This window comes from Acanthaster planci, linkage group LG02 (assembly GCF_054643075.1).
Source record: "Acanthaster planci isolate LZ-2023a linkage group LG02, COTS_SCS, whole genome shotgun sequence".
Classification (NCBI taxonomy): Eukaryota; Metazoa; Echinodermata; class Asteroidea; order Valvatida; family Acanthasteridae; genus Acanthaster; species Acanthaster planci.
This window is the reverse complement of record NC_141778.1, coordinates 32,455,967-32,475,813: the sequence shown is the minus strand read 5'-3', so window position 1 is coordinate 32,475,813 and position 19,847 is coordinate 32,455,967. Positions and strand designations below refer to the sequence as shown.

General features: G+C 39.7%; 2 long non-coding RNA genes across 6 annotated transcripts; one reads left to right on the top strand and one right to left on the bottom strand.

Moving 5' to 3' along the window:
- Window positions 1-973: 973 nt before the first annotated feature.
- LOC147800153 (uncharacterized) lies at window positions 974-9,482 on the top strand. 2 transcript variants are annotated; one of them, XR_015424414.1, is made up of 3 exons: window positions 974-1,389; window positions 3,369-3,464; window positions 8,004-9,482. It is a non-coding gene; the product is annotated as an uncharacterized LOC147800153 (long non-coding RNA). The 2 variants fall into 2 exon arrangements; XR_015424413.1 differs by lacking the exon at window positions 974-1,389 and adding an exon at window positions 1,433-1,929.
- LOC110977012 (uncharacterized) lies at window positions 7,960-18,060 on the bottom strand. Of its 4 annotated transcripts, XR_002597894.2 has the most exons (8): window positions 17,923-18,060; window positions 16,885-16,990; window positions 15,164-15,295; window positions 12,480-12,549; window positions 11,531-11,660; window positions 10,826-10,892; window positions 10,063-10,154; window positions 7,960-9,786 (listed from the first exon to the last, which is right to left on the bottom strand). It is a non-coding gene; the product is annotated as an uncharacterized LOC110977012 (long non-coding RNA). The 4 variants fall into 4 exon arrangements; XR_002597893.2 differs by lacking the exon at window positions 11,531-11,660; XR_015424415.1 differs by lacking the exon at window positions 16,885-16,990 and having other exon boundaries at window positions 17,923-17,988.
- Window positions 18,061-19,847: the final 1,787 nt, after the last annotated feature.

Genomic DNA, 19,847 nt, shown 5'->3' with positions numbered 1-19,847 from the left:
CGGTAAACGAGTACACCTGCAGTCATGGTAGAAATTGTTTTACTCTAAGACAGAGCGCTACCAAGCGACATCACTAATTATATCGCTTAACTTATGTAAAGCGGTACCTATTTTCCATCTTTTTAAAAAAATGTCTCCTACCTCGACCACTTACCATTCATATAATTTATTTTTCAAGCAGAAAACTGGCTTAAAATGAGGGGGTGGAGTGTTGGAGTACATCTTCCACTTCCTCCACATTAAAACAGGCCCCATTCTTCAAATGCAAAAGTACATCAACGGCAGCACAATCCCGGTTAAAGACCCGTTAATAGATTAAAATACTGACGTCTTTCCTCGGCAGTCCTCCGTTGGACTGTGCACAACACACGCTTACATTATCTAATATTTATGTACAAGGTGGTTGCCGGGTTGGTGCTAGCTATTCCCTCTGATATCTACCGGCAGTTCACTCATGGAGGATGGAAAACAGATCTGTTTTCCTTCCTCCATGGTTCACTGTATCATCAAACAATTAATTCGTGCCCATGAATAATGTCATGTAGGTAAGAAGAACAGAGCCTAGCACTGCCGAAAAGCAAAAAAAATGCGAACGTTTTTGGAAGCACATGTAAACGAATAATGGCAATGTAAGTGTAATGCGCACTGAACGCGCTGCCGTGCACCGCTTCGCCCACTGTTTGCCTACAATTTTCAAAATCACAGTGTTATGCGCAAGACTGATGGTCTATGCGTTTGTCTGTGAAAAAAGGGACTGTTAATCTTAAAGGACGCCCTCGTGGTCTATGAAAGGGCGCCCTCAAAATTTCAGTTTTGTCAAAAAAGGAGTTTATTTGAAATGACACCCTCTTTAGCTTTTTCGTTGGAGTTGACAGTTTTCGTGAAGGGCGCCCTCACAAAAGTGTAGCTTCTTTGTAGAACCGACCGCTGGTTTTAAAGGACGCCCCCTTTAGATTCGCCTTGTCCGATCCGGTTCCCAGACCCAATGAATCTGCCTATCTCTTTTCTCTTCGGGCATGGTCTTGGGTCATGGCGTTACTTGACAAAAACGGAGGATGATTCCACTGTTTTCCAAAATTATCCCAAATATTCCGAACTCGTTGCCGTTGACATTCGACTAGTATCGTTAATGTTCGGATATTTTTGTGCAGTTCATTCAACCGACAGGGCCTCCAAGTATCTGGTGACCTTCGAAATAAAAAAAAATCAATGGATTTTATTAAGAGTCTTCAGGAATCTTTAAGTCTGGCATGTCTGGGAACCAGACTAGCAGTGTGGCAGATTCGTCGTGATGCATATATCATATGCCTCGCAGATTCAATAGATTCAAAATGGTTACATAGTCATTGCTAATAGGCCTACAAATTCCAGTTACATATTGAAATGAAGGTAATTTGGGCTACATTTATTTTATCTGGGGTCTAAAAGTTAAACTTATGTCAGTTAACTTTGAATCATCAGGTTGATACAAGTAAGCTGGGGCTGTTTCAACAGTGAGAAGCGTGCATGTCAGGCATCGGGGGTTTACTACTAATCAGTGTCAACACGCCGTCAACATGCGTCAACACAATGATAGTAACGTCAACACTTACAATGCATTGAAAACAGACGTATCGAGCTGTAATGTATACGCTTAGGAATAATTTCTATTTAACCGAGCTTACATTTTACCACATTTCAAGGGAGTTTTCTCATGCGTTTGGACCGTACCATGGTTTACTGTATAAAGGTGACCCCCTGTAGCATAATGGTATGGTCTGTCTGACCGAGTGGCAACATGGCTACCGTCTTTTGTGGCTGTGCGGAGGCTGTTATTTTCGTGAAATAAAGTGGCTTTTGGCCCCAAATGTCGCCCACTGTTGTTAGCCAAATTGTATTTTAGGCATCATATTGCTATCGAATTTAGAACATGATTTGGGTGTGTCGAAGGTGTGTTGACGTTACTATCATGTGTTGACGCGTGTTGACGTTGTGTTGACGTTAATTAGTACGATCGGTCATGGATGTTGGCAACTCGACAACTGTAATCTATATAGGCCTACAGGCCATTATACGTGAGGCGCGGGTGGAAGTCCGATCGATTGATTGCACAAAGATTTGCTACAGCCACCTTTTTTATAAAATACCTCAGAAATTAGGCTTGTTTATCTACTACATGAAATTCTGTCCCATCATTAAGGCCATGTATAGTATTTTACACCATGGCCTCAGCAGATGACTGGGCTGAGCAAACAGTGTCCCAACGGTTGACTTGTCTCACCCTTTTAGGCATGGACGGTTGAGTTGTCTCAATGGTCGAGTTGTCTCATTGGTCGAGTTGGCAAACAGTTGAGTTGTCCAGGCCCGATCGGTCATAGTCGTGCCTGTAACAAGTGTAGGTGTTCAGTGCAATTTTGAAACTTGCACAAATTGATTGTGTAACTTAGCTCTACTGATGGAGCGTTAGTAGGCTCCTCCGAGGATGCATGCATGACTGCCCTGTACGTGGTCGGGGCACAAGACTTGTTGACCATAAAACTGTTGTCGGTCTTTTGGTAGCACAGTACTCCTAAACGTCACGGTCATCTTGTGCTCCGACCACGTATAGAGCACTCATACATGTGTCCTTGGAGGATCATGTTTGTCCATAGAGTTAATGCGCCAGCAAAATCTAGGCACGCGTATTTGAATAAGAGGAGGCGTGGAGAAGTTAAGTGTTTTAGGCTTTGTGTGTTGAGTGAAAACAGTGGATTTTGACAGATTTACAAGTTGGATATACCACCGAAGGTGGCAAAATTGTCTAGTGTTCAGTAGCCATATCTGGGGGCCAGTCAATCGGTATTTGACCATGTGGAACCTAGTTCATTACATGCGTGGTGAGGCCGAGTTTGGGTATGAACTATACAGTACTTCAGCCACTAGGGTGAACTCACTCAAATGGCCGTAGATTGGTAAAATCTTTCAATTTGCCATTGGCAATGACATTTTGTACAGCTGTTTTCATGATAGGTTACACTGGCTGTTGATAATCATTGGCACCACCACCCAATAGGCCTGGTTCCTAATAGGTTCCTAGATGGTCCAAACCATCAACTATTTGGTGTGGTGTTAGTTAAACTGTTTTCAACTTTAGTCCTTGCAGTAAATCGTCCGTGGCAGTGCCTACCTGTCTGGTGCACAGTGGTCACAGAAACTCATTCTCTGCTATACATGCGTGTACTTCAGAATGAAAAGGCTTTAATCTGAATAGACAACTTGATTTCACTCTTCCATTTTTTCTCAATCGATGACTGGTCTTACCAGTTGCACGTATGGTTGAGATTGTTCCAAGGGTCTATATTTAGGTGTTTCATTCATTGAGTTTTTGCATATCCTGTTTTTCCCTCCAGGATTTCTGACAGTCATCAGCTACATGGAGAGAGCATCCACAAGAAAGAAAGGGCCTCGAAGCACCTCATGATAGCCAGCCACATTGTCAAGATGCAGTAAGTTACTCCAGCAAGGGTGGGGAGGGGGGGGGCGTGGTCTGTACTTTCACCTGTACTACCTCCACCAAAGAACAACATGCACTCGAGGGCCATTAACGAGCTCCAAGGTTGAGTGCTGTATGGCAAGACTTGAAGAAATTTTTGTTTTGATCAGAGCTTGATTTTTGAAATTGAAATTGAAAAAAGCCCTTAAATTTTCCAGGGAGAAGAATTCCTATTGCATAGACTTCCACATGAATTAAAAAAAATCCAAGAGACATCCTGAAATAGTTTAGTTATTTTTGAGCAGGAACCAAAAAATCTAAAATGAATTTGCCAAAAAGGGTTAATCCGTTAATTATTGAAGATAAAGTGGCCCAGCTTAGCATTTTTTATCATTTGAAGAACAAATGCAAAACTCATTAGTGACAGGGAATTTGAACCAGAAACTGGACTCTTTTGGCTAATCTTACAAACTTGATTTGTGTTGGCTTTTGAGATGAACTTGCGAGATGGACTGCATGCATAACTTGTGATTTACTGTTCCTGGCACAGCATGGCTCAAGCAAATCACAGAAATTTTCCAAATTAACAATGATCTCTCATCTGACTGTTTACTATGTGCTGCTCTTTAATTTGTTTACAAACTTGAGTCCTGTAAGACAACTCACTTTTTAAAAAATTATTTTTGATAGAATTCAAGCAAATGATGAAGAATATTTTAGGTAAAATAGCCTATAAGCAAGAAAAGGATCGAGTGGCTTCTCATAAAAGATTTTCATTAGTTGTATATGGAGGAAATTATCTTATGATTAACATTGATTCATACATTTAGGAAAGTATTTTTTTATTTTGGTAAACAGTGTTGGGTTGTGCATTGCTCGTATTACAGTTTAGGGTTGCAGACTGTTTTATAATTAATTCTTAATTGAGCATCAGGGTAAATAAACTTAATTTTTGGTGTTCTCTGTTTTTGTTTGAGTTAATCATTACTTAAATAAAATATAAATTCTATCAAATTCGTGAAAAAAGGAATGCAGAATCCTTTTATGTTTCATTCGTTTCACAAGCCCCCTTTTAACATGGACTGAATCCCCTAAGGGTTAAGATTTAATGTAGATTCTTGGCAGAGATATGGCAGAAAAACATACATTTTTTTAAAATGATCAATGCCACTGCATTATTGTATTGAAAATTCGAGTTTGTCCACTGCTACAGTGAAAGATGCTGCCCCATGCAGTTCTTGGAAAATGGCACAAAAAGGTCTGCCACACGTTAAAAGCAAACTGAAGAAAAACACTGTACAAATATCTGTTGAATGCCTTACATGTAGGTGAAATTAAAAATTATGGTATAATCGTCAATTTTTAATGAATTTCTTTTTGTCCACTCAGAAACACAAAACTACTTTAGGCCATTTTTTTCTGCAACTTGAGGAGATTTTTCGGGGGGGGGGCTCTTTTTTAAGTCATGCAATTCAAGACATATTGTTGGCTAATCTTTTTCATGGGCATGGTTTAGAAGAGCAAAATATACAAAAAATTTACATTGAAAAAATTAAAATTAGGATTTTTGGACGGAATTTCAATTTTAGGGGCATAACACATTCCACAATTTAGGTATTTGGTAAAAGAAATTGCAAAGATACTTCATCATTTAAACATTTTTTTACTTTCATTTTAATTTAGCTGAAGTAGTTAAAGCAGTAAATCCAAAAGAAAACTCATTTTTCTACTTTTATTGAAGTACATTTTTGATGAAAAGAGCAGCTGCCATTTCACTGAAATCAGTAACAAAACAAATCCAGCGCGTAAATCCGATATTTACATCATTCAAAAGTTCCATATATATACACATATATATATATATATGGGTAGAAATCCCACTGACCATTAAAAAGTTTTACGCTATACAAAAGGTCACGCCAAACAGAGATATAATACCCGTAGACGGACAACAGCGGGCGCAAGACTGTATAATTTCAGGAAGGTACCATTTTGAAACTGCTACCTAAACCTAAACTCCAGGGGTTGCACACTACTTACTGACCACTCAAAGGGACCAGTTTCTTCTTAACTTGTAATTTTTTTTCCAAGCAATGGGTGGGGTCTAGTTCTTTTCTGTTTGTTTGTCTAGATGGTGTTCTCATTGGAACAAAATTTTTTTTTCATGCTTCAAAACATCAAATGCATATTTACAGCAGAAAAACATCTTATATGAAAAGTATACACAAAATAAAAAGTGGTCCTTGACCTTTTTTTGAGTAGTGTAGCTGACCACAAAATGTGGTCCGGAGACTGGACGACTTTACAACGGAGTATATGTACTATGTATAAGCGTCTGTTTCCAGAATGGCAGTGGACTTCAAGACGTTAGTTTAAAGGTGATCATCTTATTAAAGATGGAAATATCTTCAAAAGTCAAAACTGAAAAGAGGGAAAAAGGTCTTAATATTAAGTGTATTTTGAAGACTGGAGAAGTTTGTCTTCCCGGACTTCTTGAAACAAGTGTATTTATCATTATAAGCAGCTTATGTACTGGTCTGTAACACCAAGGTGCGTAGGTTGTGTTACCGTTTTTATGGATCGGGCGCCGTCTTGATGTAACCGCGACATCATCTGCCGAACCAACAAGTTATTTCTGCAGTTTTGTGTTGAACAGTCTGTAAAACAATTTAAAAAGTGAAGTTGAAAGCAGCAAGTCTAACCCAAATTCAACGCCTCCTTGTCTAAAAAGGCTTGTCGGTCTTTTCTTTGCATGATCTTACAGTACATGTGTCATACAGGACAAGTGTCATTCAGACTTATGTGGGATGTAGCGGTTATGTTGTGTGGATCCGCGGCTGTTACATTACGCGCGGATATGACTTCCCCCCAACTCTGAATGAAATCCATTGGCAAAAAATGACAAATGGCATGGGTGCAAAATAACACTTGAATGTGCCTTTTCATTGACGGTCCAAAGTTAAAAAGGTCAAGAACCCTATAAATGAAATTGTGTGAAACCTAATCGAAGGCTTTTCCAATCAACTGACAGCAAAATACTTGGCACATTAAACCCAGTCCGTACAGTTAGGTAAATCGCACAGTGTGCGGATCTGTATTAATGATCAAACGCATTGTATGCTGCGGATCATAGAACGTTTATCGTGGATAAAATGGAGGGACAGAAATAAATGCTGCCTTGGGCTACAAAAGGACAATTTTATTTGCAGTTTTCGGCAAGGTTTTAGGGCTCCATTTTGTTAATTAACAAGATTTCTGTTTTTTTTTTCGGAAAAAGGCAATGAAGCGAGTCACTGAAAACTGGAATATAGTTTAAAAAAACAACATAAAAACCAAAATAAATCATTATTAAAAAGATACATAATCTATAACCAATTTATGCAAGAGACTTGTAATTTTATTGCTTCTTAAAGCTTTCATAATTCCATGAGTTAATAGACTTGCTGGAGTCTTGTTAAAAGGGCGCCTGCGCTGACTGGCATTGAGCAAGATCTTGTTTGAAAATTACACATACAAAAGCGTCGGGGACCGCGAATTCCAACTGTGCGACCGTAGAACGTTTTACTGAATGTTTGGCGTAATTGTGCATCTCTAGTCATTTTTGCATTCAGGGCCACTCCGCGTGTGCGCTGACTCGAAAGATCGCGCCCAGCGCCCGAGTAGCGCCGATGGCCATGCATAGATATACTAGATTTCTGTGAAGGAAATACGTCACGCTAGGTCACAGCTGACGACGCGCAGGGCATTGTGGGTAAACTCTGCCAGGCGCGCGAGCTCGCTCAATGTGGCGGTTAGCAGTTCGATATTTTTCTTTTTCTTCCTCATTGCTGAAAACATTCTCGCTACACTTTATTCGTTCATCCAAAATTGACCAAGATAACCAACGATTTATATGAAGTATATCAGGGAAAGGCACGCGATCAGCGATACTTAAAAGATAAATTAACACTTTTTGATTGTACCAAAGCCATGTTTTTATCATATAAATCGACACTTTAGCCCATGCCATGGCATTGCTATTAGCTAACCCAAAACTTAAATAATGCTTCGATCGCTACCAGGAAGTGATAACCTCGCGGTTGGAGGTCGTGCACAAAGAGGCTAATCACGTTGCAAAGCCAGGTCCTGTAATTCGGGCACCGGGCGACGAGCGAATCCTTAACCTGCAGTCTCATCAAAAAGCGCAAGCGCGTCGACGTATTTTTGTAGAAGAGCGCATGCGCGCTGACTTTAAAACTGGCCGAAAGTAGATACAAGAAGAGCGCATGCGCGAAGTAGATACAAGAAGTGCGCATGCGCGTCATCTTATTTTTTTTTTGATTGCGCAATCTGACTCGAATCTTTATATATTACTTCCGATGTTAATAAGTAAGAAGAGCGTGTTGGCCTAATGGTAGGCACTCTAGCGCTTGGAACGCTCGGACCGAAGGTCCTGGGTTCGAATCCCGCCTCGGGTACATGAGGGATTTTTATTTCTTTTACTTAGAGCTTGCCAGAGTAAAAAAGTGTAAAATATCCATTTTATTTTATTTTATTTTATCTTGTTCCCTAGACGAGCGATACGGAACTCGGACCTATCGCAGGTTTCCCCGCTTCGGTGGTCTCTGTCCCCGGCCGGACTCGAACCTGGGACCCTCTGACCAGGAGGCAGTATCCCTACCACCACCGCTCTTTGGGTCCCCGAAAGATCAATGTTCGTTCCATATATTTATCTTTGAGACTGGGCAATGAAATTAAAATAGCGCCCTCGCGGCTCGTACCCAGGTCACTATACCAGAATGATCGCGCTCCCGGGATTTCAACGAACACAAATCAGATATGTGTAAACCAGCGGCTTGATACTTTGTCACAAGGGTATTGCACGATGTTTCAGATAGGTGGTCTGGCCCCCACAGTGCACAAAGATCTACAATGCCTCTGTCGGTGCTTCTTGAGTTTGTTGGCAGGCGCATTCAAATAGAATGGATTATTCTGGTAGTCACCTCATTCTGGATCTTGGAACCGGCGCAAATTGTCCTTATGGGCGCAATAGTCTTTTTTGTGCTTGGAAACGCTGGCCTAAAAATATAAATCTGCAACATACACAGAGCTTTGGTTTGGTAAAATGGTACAGGTTTTTGGTTACCGCTGTCACATTTTTAAGGAAAATCTTGTTTGACGCTAACTCCCAAAGGACCATTCAAATCATGCCTGTGCTTGTTGGATTTAGAATGGTTAGGGTTAAATAACGTCTGATGTTTCTTTTTTGGCTCAAAATGCAACAAATTTTAAGCAAAACATTTCCTGAAACAGATCTTGAAAAATGCTGGAAACATTTTGGACGTATAAATTCACACGTACAAGCCTCAGTTGTACAACTTATAACTTACTGAAAATTTTATTCAAATACTTATTTCAATTCTATACCATGAGAAACTACCAAACGTCAGGGGTTTTCAGCAATTTTTACATCAATTCAATTTTAGTCTTTAAACTTCATCAAAATTTACTGATTCATTTTTCCAAGAAACACTTGTCTTAACTTGCAGAGCCTCCCCCCAACAGTGCTGTAAGACGTCCTGGGTTCAGAACATTTATCAAGCATGTATGACACACGGAAAGATACTACTCAATCTCTATCTCCAACTTGACCATTTTTCTACTTAGAGCCAATGGGGCTTGCCTCATTTCCACAAGATTGATGTAATGTCACAGCCTTTTGGTGCTATTTTACTTCAATTAGTTGTATTCTGGAGCTTCCACTCCAAGTTTAAAGAACTATTCATTTTATTCAAAAAGAAAAAAAAGGATTTTCTTTCATATCAGTTGTTGGACTAAACACCATTGGTGCGTGGAATACAAAAAGCTAGGTCAAATGAAATATAAATCAATATGTTGGGCTGCATTCATGATACACAGGCACAATTTAAAAAAGAAATACGAGATCTATGATTCAAACTTATGTATGTATTATACGAGTGACTTCTTCAATTTATTATAGACAAATCGATTGTAATGTTTAACCTTGTCATAAAGAGGTTCCGTCACCACATCCCATTCTTTGTCCTTTCCAAATATCATAGAGAAGTTTGGCAACAGTTAAAACCATTTGACAATTCATTTCTCAAGTATAAAGCACCACATTGGGCCTGCTTCCTGGTCTGACATTTGGAACATTTCCCTCTTTTGGATTTGCATAATGAAAAAAAGACATCACTCATCGGTTGGGGTAGGGGAGGTTGTATATACAGGCCTGTTGCCTTGTTGCCATCTGTATTGCCATCAATAGGCTGCATGTTCCTGCCAATCAGTGATCCTGAGGGTACCTGCCAAGCACTGTCCACACCAGCGTCACTCTTGTGGAAAGATCAAGAAAAACTTAAGACTTCAGTTTGTGCACCTCCAAACCAACTGTTTCTGCATTGTCTAGCTCTTTTCAGAATGGTTAAATCCAGAATGGTTGAATGAGGTCCCAACTTTTTTTGAAGGAAATATAAAGGGGGGGCTGTTTGGTAACCTCAAAGAACTCACTGAAATATGAGATACTGGTCAATTTACTACTCAAAATCAAAGATTCTTCTGACACATTTAGATCGTGGCATCATAATGCAGATTGCTGATGGGTTGCTCACCTTTGGCAAGATAGAGGAATTGGTACCAACATCCATAAGATGGAGGCTTGTAAGTGTTCCTTTCAGTCACTCCTCCATGCATCAGGGGCCACCTACATAAAAACAAATTTTAAACAAGCATTTTTCAAAAATCCTTTGGTCACAAAGACTGTACCAAATGTAATCAAACTCAGATCTGATTCCTATTCATACCCATCTCTCTCACCTTGCATTTGAATCTTATCAAGACAAAAAAATGGAACTATTGAGGGGTTTTCACCTCAACTCTATTAATTTGCCCCCATCCCCCCAAAAACTCTTAAAGGCACAAAAGCACTACTGCTTAAGGGATTGAAGTTCCCAGTGAACTGTGATGGGGATTTCTGCCTTACTTTGTGTAGAAAAGGGACTTACACACTGCTGATATAAACACGACAAAATGATTCTCTAGACCATTTCCGCATTAGTTACCATTAACAGAGAGCATCCACGGCACGTCATTTTGACACACCCTATTCATGTAGTTTGGTATCATTATTTATATGACCATCACACGGATCAAATATTTCACAGTTAGTACTAATCTCCAGGGTGCAAGATGTGTTTTAGCAGCTGAAGCTCAAAATAGCTCTGGCACTTTGTTACTTTGGTCTTAAATGTTCAACTTTTTACATGTACCTTACACATCATACCTCTCCTGGATGATGAGCAAGAAACCTTTAGGCACCAGTGAGCCCTCAGCTATTATTCTCTGCTTTACTTTAAAGTTTTTCAAACAACTTACCTCAGGAAATCCACTCCTTTCCTCCATTGAATCTTGATCTATGAGGTCATCATCTGCTGAATTTAAACTGGACAAAGAATACATACCCCTTAAGCAAAGAAATTTACATCTTTTTTTGAAAATGGGTGGAGGATGTTCGATTGTGCAAAAACGACGATATGATTTGTTGTTACAAATGGATTTGGGGGACAATAAAAAAAATTTACAAATAAAATTTTTATTATGGGTTTTTTAATTTGTTGTTTTTTTATAAGTTCTATTTATAAAAACACCTTTCTGGTGTGTCATTCAAGGTGGATTGGGGTACACGAGTCAAAATTAAGAGGTACAAAGAAACTTCTTGGGTGAACTTGAGTCGAAAGTCACAAAAGGTTGAATTTTAGGTTCATTAATTAAAGCTTTTTAATCAAACATTCTTCATTAAATACTTAATTTGGCTGAGAATAACAAATTTTCGGTCACATGCATGATTACAAAAGCCTCTTCATTTTACAAAACTTTGGAAAATAACAAATTTTAACGTGCCAAAACGTTTCTTTATACAATCCTTTAATATAAAGATCTCTGACATACATGAATGTCTATATTGAAAACTTGCTTGAATTTTTTAGATAGGTGATTCAAAACACATGGTGCGACATTTGACTGATTTCCAATTCCAGAAAGCAGAGAATATATTGGGAAGGTCACGGAAAATAGGCCCACCTTGTGAAGGTCCCAGCTCATCGCTATGACAAGGGAAGCCCCTAACAATGCATTACCACACCCATTACCACTGATTGGTTTGCCTTCTCCAAGAACAGTGCTCTACCTTACAGCGTACCACCCTCTACCCCTGAACGGATGCAACAATAGCAGCATTTGCATTAATTGTGGTAACAGAGCCAGGCTCTTATTTGGCTCGAGCAGAGGTACCCCCTCATTGGTTGAAAAGAGCTATATTGGTCGGGGATGCTCATTTTGTTGGTAGCGACACGGCCCCAACACGTGCATTTCAGTCATTTTGTGAACCAGCTAAGTTCAGTTTCCACCAAAGGTGGCTCTGTTGCTAAGAAAATTGCGCCCTCTCTTGATTCAATTCAAAGCTCATAGAGAGCCACATGACCTACTGCACCTGTACAATTGGCATCCCACATTTGTGGGTCATTGTTAGGACCCCTTTCGCCATTTGTGATTGTTCGCATGTCTTGCATTGGTGTCCAGTGAACTCTGTTATACAGCTCTGGGAAACGATGAAGACTCATGGTTGAGTTTTAAAAATGAATGCACTTGTACAATTTTGAAAATATCTTAGTACAGTTGTTTTAATAAGTTACAATAACAGGTGCACTCTGATTTCACAAGAAAAAACTTATACAACCATAGAATGCTGGCCCTCAGAATTGTTTTTAGTTCATGTTTTTTGTTGGCATTTTAACAATTGTTTAAAACACAACAAAAACCCACTGATACTTTGCCAGTCAATCAATGCAATATGGCACATCTTCCCAGAGTTGCAAACAAAAGTTTCAAGAACTGGTCAAAAGTTTCAAGAACTGGTCAACCCTGCAAGTGGCGCTTCTTGAAAAACTTATTCTTGGTTCTTGCATTCCCGAGTCTTATGCTCACAAGATCCATCTGCACCCTCATGGTTGAAAAAAAAAGGTTGGTTTACCTTTCAAGTAAGCAGATCCTGCTTGTCTCTGTCTCGTTTGGTTTGCATCATTCTGCCGATCATCAATATTCTTTGACAGGAAACAAGGAGAAAAGTTTGGTTTTTGAGTTTTTAAGAGGGGGTAAATGGGAGGGTTAACAAACACATGTGCAATGAGGCCTGTCAGTTCAAATGACCAAAAAATGAACAAAAGTCAAAATACTTTAATACCCTATGGTGAGGTTAATCCTGGAAGGGCTGGGTTATTTTGACCTATCTTACCACTGTAAGTGGGGGCATTCCATGTGCCATGCTGGACTTTTAACCACTTCATGCCAGGGCATTTTTCAATGTTGATGATGCTGGGCCGGCATGACTATCATTTTTTCTGTTTTCAAAATCCTTCAAAAATTCATCATTTCATTTAATAGTCGTTTATAGCTGCACCAAGTAATCTTTAGGCACCACTCTAAGTTGACAGGTTGACCTTCATTGATGCCCGAATATTTCAGCAAGGCCTGCAGCCTTGTAAACAGAGCCCAGATTGTGCGGTGTTATACAACTGTCTTTTGTTCACGAACCTGGCTTAGTACACTGCTGACCTCTTTTCAATAGGGGCCAGATTAGTGTGCAGCGGTGCTGTGTGGCTCATTGCTGCAATGGTGGAGCGCTTTTGTCCCCGGTGCTCTCAATGCCCCAAACCTGGTATAAGGTTTCAAAAACAAGGCTGGATTATCACCACTTTTGAGGGTGAAACATGTCTGTAATGCCCAGTAGCCTGGTCTTTTGTTCGGAGTCCGGTCTTTTGTTACAGGGCCCTGTTCCCTTTGTCCCAGTTCAGAGACCCCGGCCACCCATATAAACCATACGTCTCTGATCCCGGAGTTCCTGGGAGGAAGTGGTTAAAACTTGGCATGCATGAAAAAGCACTCCTTGTTATTTCACGTGAAGTTTGAACTCAATACATAGCGATTCACAATAGCGCACCTCCAAGAGTACACAATGCGTTGGCCAATGACAATGTGCCAAATCTGTTGACCCTTTCCAAACGTGCATTGGTCAACAGATCTCACACACTGTGATTGGCCAATGCGTTACAAACTTTTGGGGCGCACTATTGTGAAACGCTTGTATTGGGCCACAGCGTATGGTTTTGTTGTTACGGTCAACTGAAGTTCAAGCCTACACGTGTGCCAGCCTGTGTACACTGAGCACCACTGTGGAAAAGTTTACATTTTTGGCTGACCCATCTTGGAAAAACTGATGTGGCGCTAGAATGGCATGTTCGATTTTCACATAACTGATGTCAAACTGGCTGCAAAGAGTTACTCTAAAAGTCTAAAAAGCTCAATTCCTGATAAAATTTTACTGGGGCGATATCGGAAAAAATTGCCCTCCCCCAAGGTCAAGGGAGCTTTTTACTGTTACTTTTATACACACACAAATCAAACATCTCGTGTTCTTATAGCTTTTGAAATCAAGGTAAATAGTTTCCTATTATTTCAAAGTCACGTAGGGCTCTGAGCTGTCAATGCATCATTATTGCAAGTAAAATTCCATTTTTATCCATCAAATTAATAACAAAGTGCTATCAAAAGATTTTGCTTCAAGCTTGCGCCGTTTTTAAGAGAATGCTCATTTGGGAGAATGGTTTAAATATTTTTTCCTTACAAGCAACCAAAAGCTAAGAAAAAAAAATACAACAGATTTTGTCTTGTTTTAATACAGAATAAATTAAATACAAAATGTAAAATATGACAATATCAGAAAAACAGAGTTTCTTCAGAGAAGATAAAAACTTTAAAACTTCATCTTTTAACCACAAACTGTCAGCTTTATCTGGAAATGAGGGTATTCAGTTAATATGTAAACACTGATATACAAGTACAGTGGAACGCCGCTATAACGAACAAGACGGGGTCCAAGCTAAATGTTCGGTACAGGGGTCATTCAGTATAGCGAATTTAATTGCCAAATGTTTCGGTGCCATGTTGAACAGCGCCCTCTCTTGTCTAACTGAAGTGCACCCTCTTGTGATACTATATAGTTCGCTGTTTTCAAGTTTAAGGTTTCTAGAAATGTATCTGTTAATTATATATTTTTTTTATTTAATCGTGAGTCTCAAAATTGATACCAAGTTTATCGTAAAAGTCGTGAAGCTACCGCTCAGGATCGATCTCTGATGCATGCTGTGGCAAAACCAGTGTCTATTCAATACCATTGACAACTACTGGCTTTCCCTTTTAATCCTTGGGGAAATAATGGCCACTAGTCACTTTCCAACGTAAAAAACACCAACTGTTTTATCATGTTGACGTTATGGAATTACAAACGGCAACTGAATAGTGTTCGGTAGGTTCTGTGCACAAATTATTGGGAGCCAAGGATGATGTTCGGTACAGCCGAAAGTTCGGTATAGCGGTGTTTGATATAGCGGCGTTCCACTGTAACTGCATACGTGATGTGCATTTATGAAAATAAACGGTTATTCTAGACTGATTTTTTTTACCATTCATCTATGAACAATCAGTGCAAGCTACTATTTTTCCATTAGTTTGTTGCAAAGTGGGGACAAATATTTTTCCAATCAAATTTGACATAACATGCATTCGTACATATACTACAATTGTTGATACATGTACAAGAGTTCTTTTGCAAGAAGTTCCAAGTCTAACTCTTTGTCCATGTTGCAGTGGAATACATACATTCATGTTTTCAGACAGTATTCCGCTCTTCAACTCCTTTGGTCAACTCCATGGACTGCTGTGAGGGGAGCTGGGAGCCCTGTGCAAGTCCACACCTGCAATATTGGTCACCTTGCTCAGCTTCCTTTCAATCTGGTGAAATAAAGTAAGCAAGAGATTCTATTACCACACTGACTTTACATGAACAAGATGCAAGAATGTTTGAAAGAGGAGATACATTTTCCACTTTTTAGAAACTCAGTGTAGAGTGTATAAAACACTTGTAATCCTTACTTTTAGGAAAGGTCTGTTTTGAAATTTTTCTTTCATACATTTAAAAAAAAGATTTTCACAATATCTACAGGTCTAACAATTACCTTTTCAACCTCGGCAGTCTTCTTTCCGTATATGGTACGGTTATTTTTTGGAAATTATGCAAAATATGTACCAGTTTTGACAGTGGCTGTTCTCTAACGTAATATAGGGCCAGGATCCTCAGAGTAAGAAGAAAACTGTATAAGAGTTGAGCTGCTTGCCGGTAAACAGTAATGAAAGAGGAAATGGCGGCATGGCACAGTGTTTCAACAAAAATTACACCTTTAATCTCTCCTGCAGTTTTAGTTTCTTTCTTCTACATCAATACTCTGTCATATTAATGAGTATTCTAGCCTGGAAAGTTTGCTCCCTTAGCATCTCAACAGGCTTCTCCTTTTACAAAAAAATGGACTCTTCCAATTTTCTATTTCATTTATTTCAATGTTTATAATAATTCTTTATTTCTCAAATTCAAGATATCTAAAGTTCAAGATATTTATCTTCATCAGCTTGGGTCACTCAGGTCCCCCCCCCACAAGTTCTGCTTCAGTTTACACACAGGGTTGCTAGATCAGAATATTTTGGAGCGGGAGGTCAATTTTTTTGTGCTAATTGTATGGAGTATTTAGCTAAATTTCAGCTTGGACTAATTCCATTTGCGCTATAAAAAACTGATAAAAACTTGCCTTAATTAATGTAAACTGTTTGAAAAATAATGGAAGTTTCTTTTCAAAAGTCATTAATGTAACGAATGTAACTGGGCAAACATATAAATACAAACATTTTGTTGTGAAAAAGGTTCACGAGAGGTGTTTTGCTAGTAAAAAAAAGACAACAGGATTAAAAAAAAATGTGCAAACTTGTTTTTCTAACTTGCCGAAATAAAATCAGGGTGAGTCAGGAAACCAAAAGCAAAACTATTTTGGCTTCATGTATTGACCTATTTCTGGTATCTCACCATCTTCTAGAAATGTAATTTTCACCCAGAATCTTGATGTTCATTCCTATTTAATTCTTCAAGTGTCAAATTTTCATCTAGATGCGACTCCCAAACCTTCAGCCCCGACGTATTAAATAGCCCATGAATAAATATTTGTCAACTTTCAAAACAATTATACATCAATCTTGTTGAAGAATTGTGATACCATTTAAGTCATTCAAAAATTCTATGGGAAACAGAATTGTTGACTCGAGTCACGTGACTTGGACTCGAGTTGGACCTGAGTCGTTATTTTTGTGACTTGTTACTTGACTTGTAAATACCAACTTTGACCTGTGACTTGCCTTGGACTTGCAAAAAATGACATGTTACCAACCCTAGTCAGACGCTACTCGACCGGCGTCATATATCTTAAATTAAGCTATTCAGTTTACACCTTACGTAAATAAAAATGGACTTCGGCTTGCACGGCTTCTATTGCACCTACCTGCAGCTGTAGATCAGGGCAGAATGCATATCATGCTGTAGACGTGTGACTAGGATAAGCAGCGCCCTCAATACGTCATCATTTCATTTCAATGCTTATTTCCATCCTGCAAAGTACATTTATTAAATTAGAGTTCCAATATGCAACAGATATGTGATAAACTGCAAGAATAGTAATTTCAACACAAGTGAAAAGGGGAGTTACAGAGGCATTGTCGAAATAATTGGAGAAAAGGTGTTCATCTGTCCGAGATTCACAACTCGTGAATTCATAAGTTGCCACCTGGTTCTTTTTGCTTAATATTACAGATGGACAAAATAATGGGCAGCTTGACTTGTACTTGGACAAAGAGACTTGTGACTTGACTTGTGTTTAGACCAAATGACTTGTGACTTGACTTTCCCTGTGACCAAATGACTTGTGACTGGACCTAACGACTTGCGACTTGACTTGGACTTGCATATGACGACTTGTGACTTGACTTGGACTTGCAAAAAATGACTTGCTGCCACCTCTGGGGAAAGAGTTTCATATATGCATATAACTTGGCATTCTCTGCACCATGGAGCTATAGCTCCATGTCTGCACAAACCCTTTCATGCCTAGTATGAGACACGTAGGAAAAATTCTCTAAGTCTATTGTAGGAGGAAGGAAAACGGTAGGGCCTACTTTCCTTCGAAATTTTCCCTGTTTAAACTTTAATTTGACTCTTTAAGACATGCTACTTTCTGATGGCTGTAGGGAGAATTAAGAGATGTGTATGGAACTCTTTCCGAGCGTAGCACTGTGGAAAAACAAATGAACGGTGTTCATTATTACGGCTTTCCAAATCACATACCCCCACAACCAGACAACTGTGGGGTTTGACAGCTCTGGGGGTACCATAGACAGCTAAGCTACTGGGGACCATTTCTCTAAATTTTCGGAGATATTTTCGAAACTTTCTACCAAAGGTAACCACCAATCAACCAGCAAGCCTTATGTTGGTATTTGGATGCAAAAAGGTTGGAATTTCAGGACGAAACCTGCAAACATACCTTAAGCTTTCCATGGCTTGGTCTCATCGACATTGCATTCCTTCGGAGCCCGCGAAGTGCATGGCGTACCATACGGGCACTACATACACGTGATAGTCTTCAGCTTTAATTTTCTGCGTCGGACTGATATTTCAGGGGGAGCTCGGCCTGGTTTTGAACGGGCTGCGCTGTCGGTCTACGCATGGAGAAATGGAGATGGTCTAAGGTTCCCTAAGTTGATTTCACTCTTCGTTAGTAACCATCCCTCCCTTCTCCTGCAACCTCGATTTAGTAAATTCCAAATGAGATTAACCGATGTGAAGTTAGTTCCTCGTTCCTCGTTTGACGTTCGACATTCAACGTTGAACAAGTAACTGTTCCATATTCGAACGTTGAATAAGTTATTTGCTAATTCGAAACTCAACCTCGAATAAATAATTTTCTATCGCGCCACCTCGCCTACTCTGCCCCCCCCCAACCTGTAAGAGAAAGAACATGTGGTATGCAACAACTTGGGTAACATCGTTCTTCGGCGACGAGCTACGGGCGAACAGCTCCAGCTACAGGTCTGCCTTATCATAGTTTTCACTATGCTGTGAAATAGTTTCATGAAAGAAAGGACGTTTTTAGTATTAACCTCTAGTTCTATCTATTAAACGGCAAGTCTTGCGTCCGGGGATTGTTCCACACCAAAGAACCACATACGCCGAGATGGGAGGAGTCCCTCCCCGATTCAAAAGACCAATGACATCAGCTCTGGGCGGGGCATGGGGTTTAGGTGTTTTATATTCATTGTAAAAAAGTTTGGTTTAATTCATTCGTTTTTTACTCTGGTTTAAAGACAAAGAAATGCTCCAACATGACAAAAGGTTGTGAGACCCCTATTCAGAGTCGAAATAGTTTTTCCCCTGGTTGAAATTAAGGTCTTGAGTCTAGCACCCTCTCCAAAGGACAGCGAGAGTATCCTGACCGAAAAGTCGAGTCAGCACTTACTGGTTCTTTTAATAACCACACATCTTCTCAGAGACTTAGTCCATGCTGCAACGGCAAGCCTATTGTGCTATACATCTCATGACTTCACCATGCAAAGCTTCAAATCAACATATATTGGAAACAGCTTGTTTTTTGTCCCTGTTGCACTCCATAGCCATTTAGGCGAGTGCACCCTGAATGTCAAACGGTTACTTATTCAACGTTCGAATATGGAACAGTTACTTGTTCAACGTTGAATGTCGAACGTCAAACGAGGAACTAACTTCACATCGGTATGAGATTAAAGAGAACACCTCGGTCATGGTGATACCTTCATTATTCAGTAACATGTACAACAAAGTTGCTTAAACTTCAGACAGTAACTGTCACTGAGAAATTCGAGATTTTCTGTGAATTTGTTGTCCCTAACACAAAAAATAGAAAACAATAATCGGCTAAGAATTTTTTAAACGGGTGGCCCCCTGTAAGTCCGCGCGCAAATTGTGACAGTACCCAAAAGTTCAAAGGTGACAAGGGGCGGAAATTAGCCTCTATACTGTACTGTCGCAGAACCGACGGGTGAAGAGCACGGACCTTATCTGTGATGGCTCATGTTGAAGTCAGCACCGTTAATTTCGCATACTGCCCCCATCGTCACGAAGAGGTCAGGAGGTAATGTCGACCATGGCAATGGGCGTGGTAGAAATTGTACGCACTTATGAGAGGACCGTTAACTTTGAATGCCGCCCTCATCGCCAGATATTGGTAAGTCTTCGCTGAAGGGAATTGGGCCGGGGTACATTAACTTTGCATACTAGTGCTGCCTTCAGTGTGTGATGTTGGTCATAATTTGGTAAGAGGATTGGACTCGGACTTTAAACAATTAAGCAGATTTTCATTTGGGCAAAGGGCTTGGTTACGAATCGTTGGCCATTTCTTTTGACCACTGAAACAGCTAACTTTAGAAGGCAAAT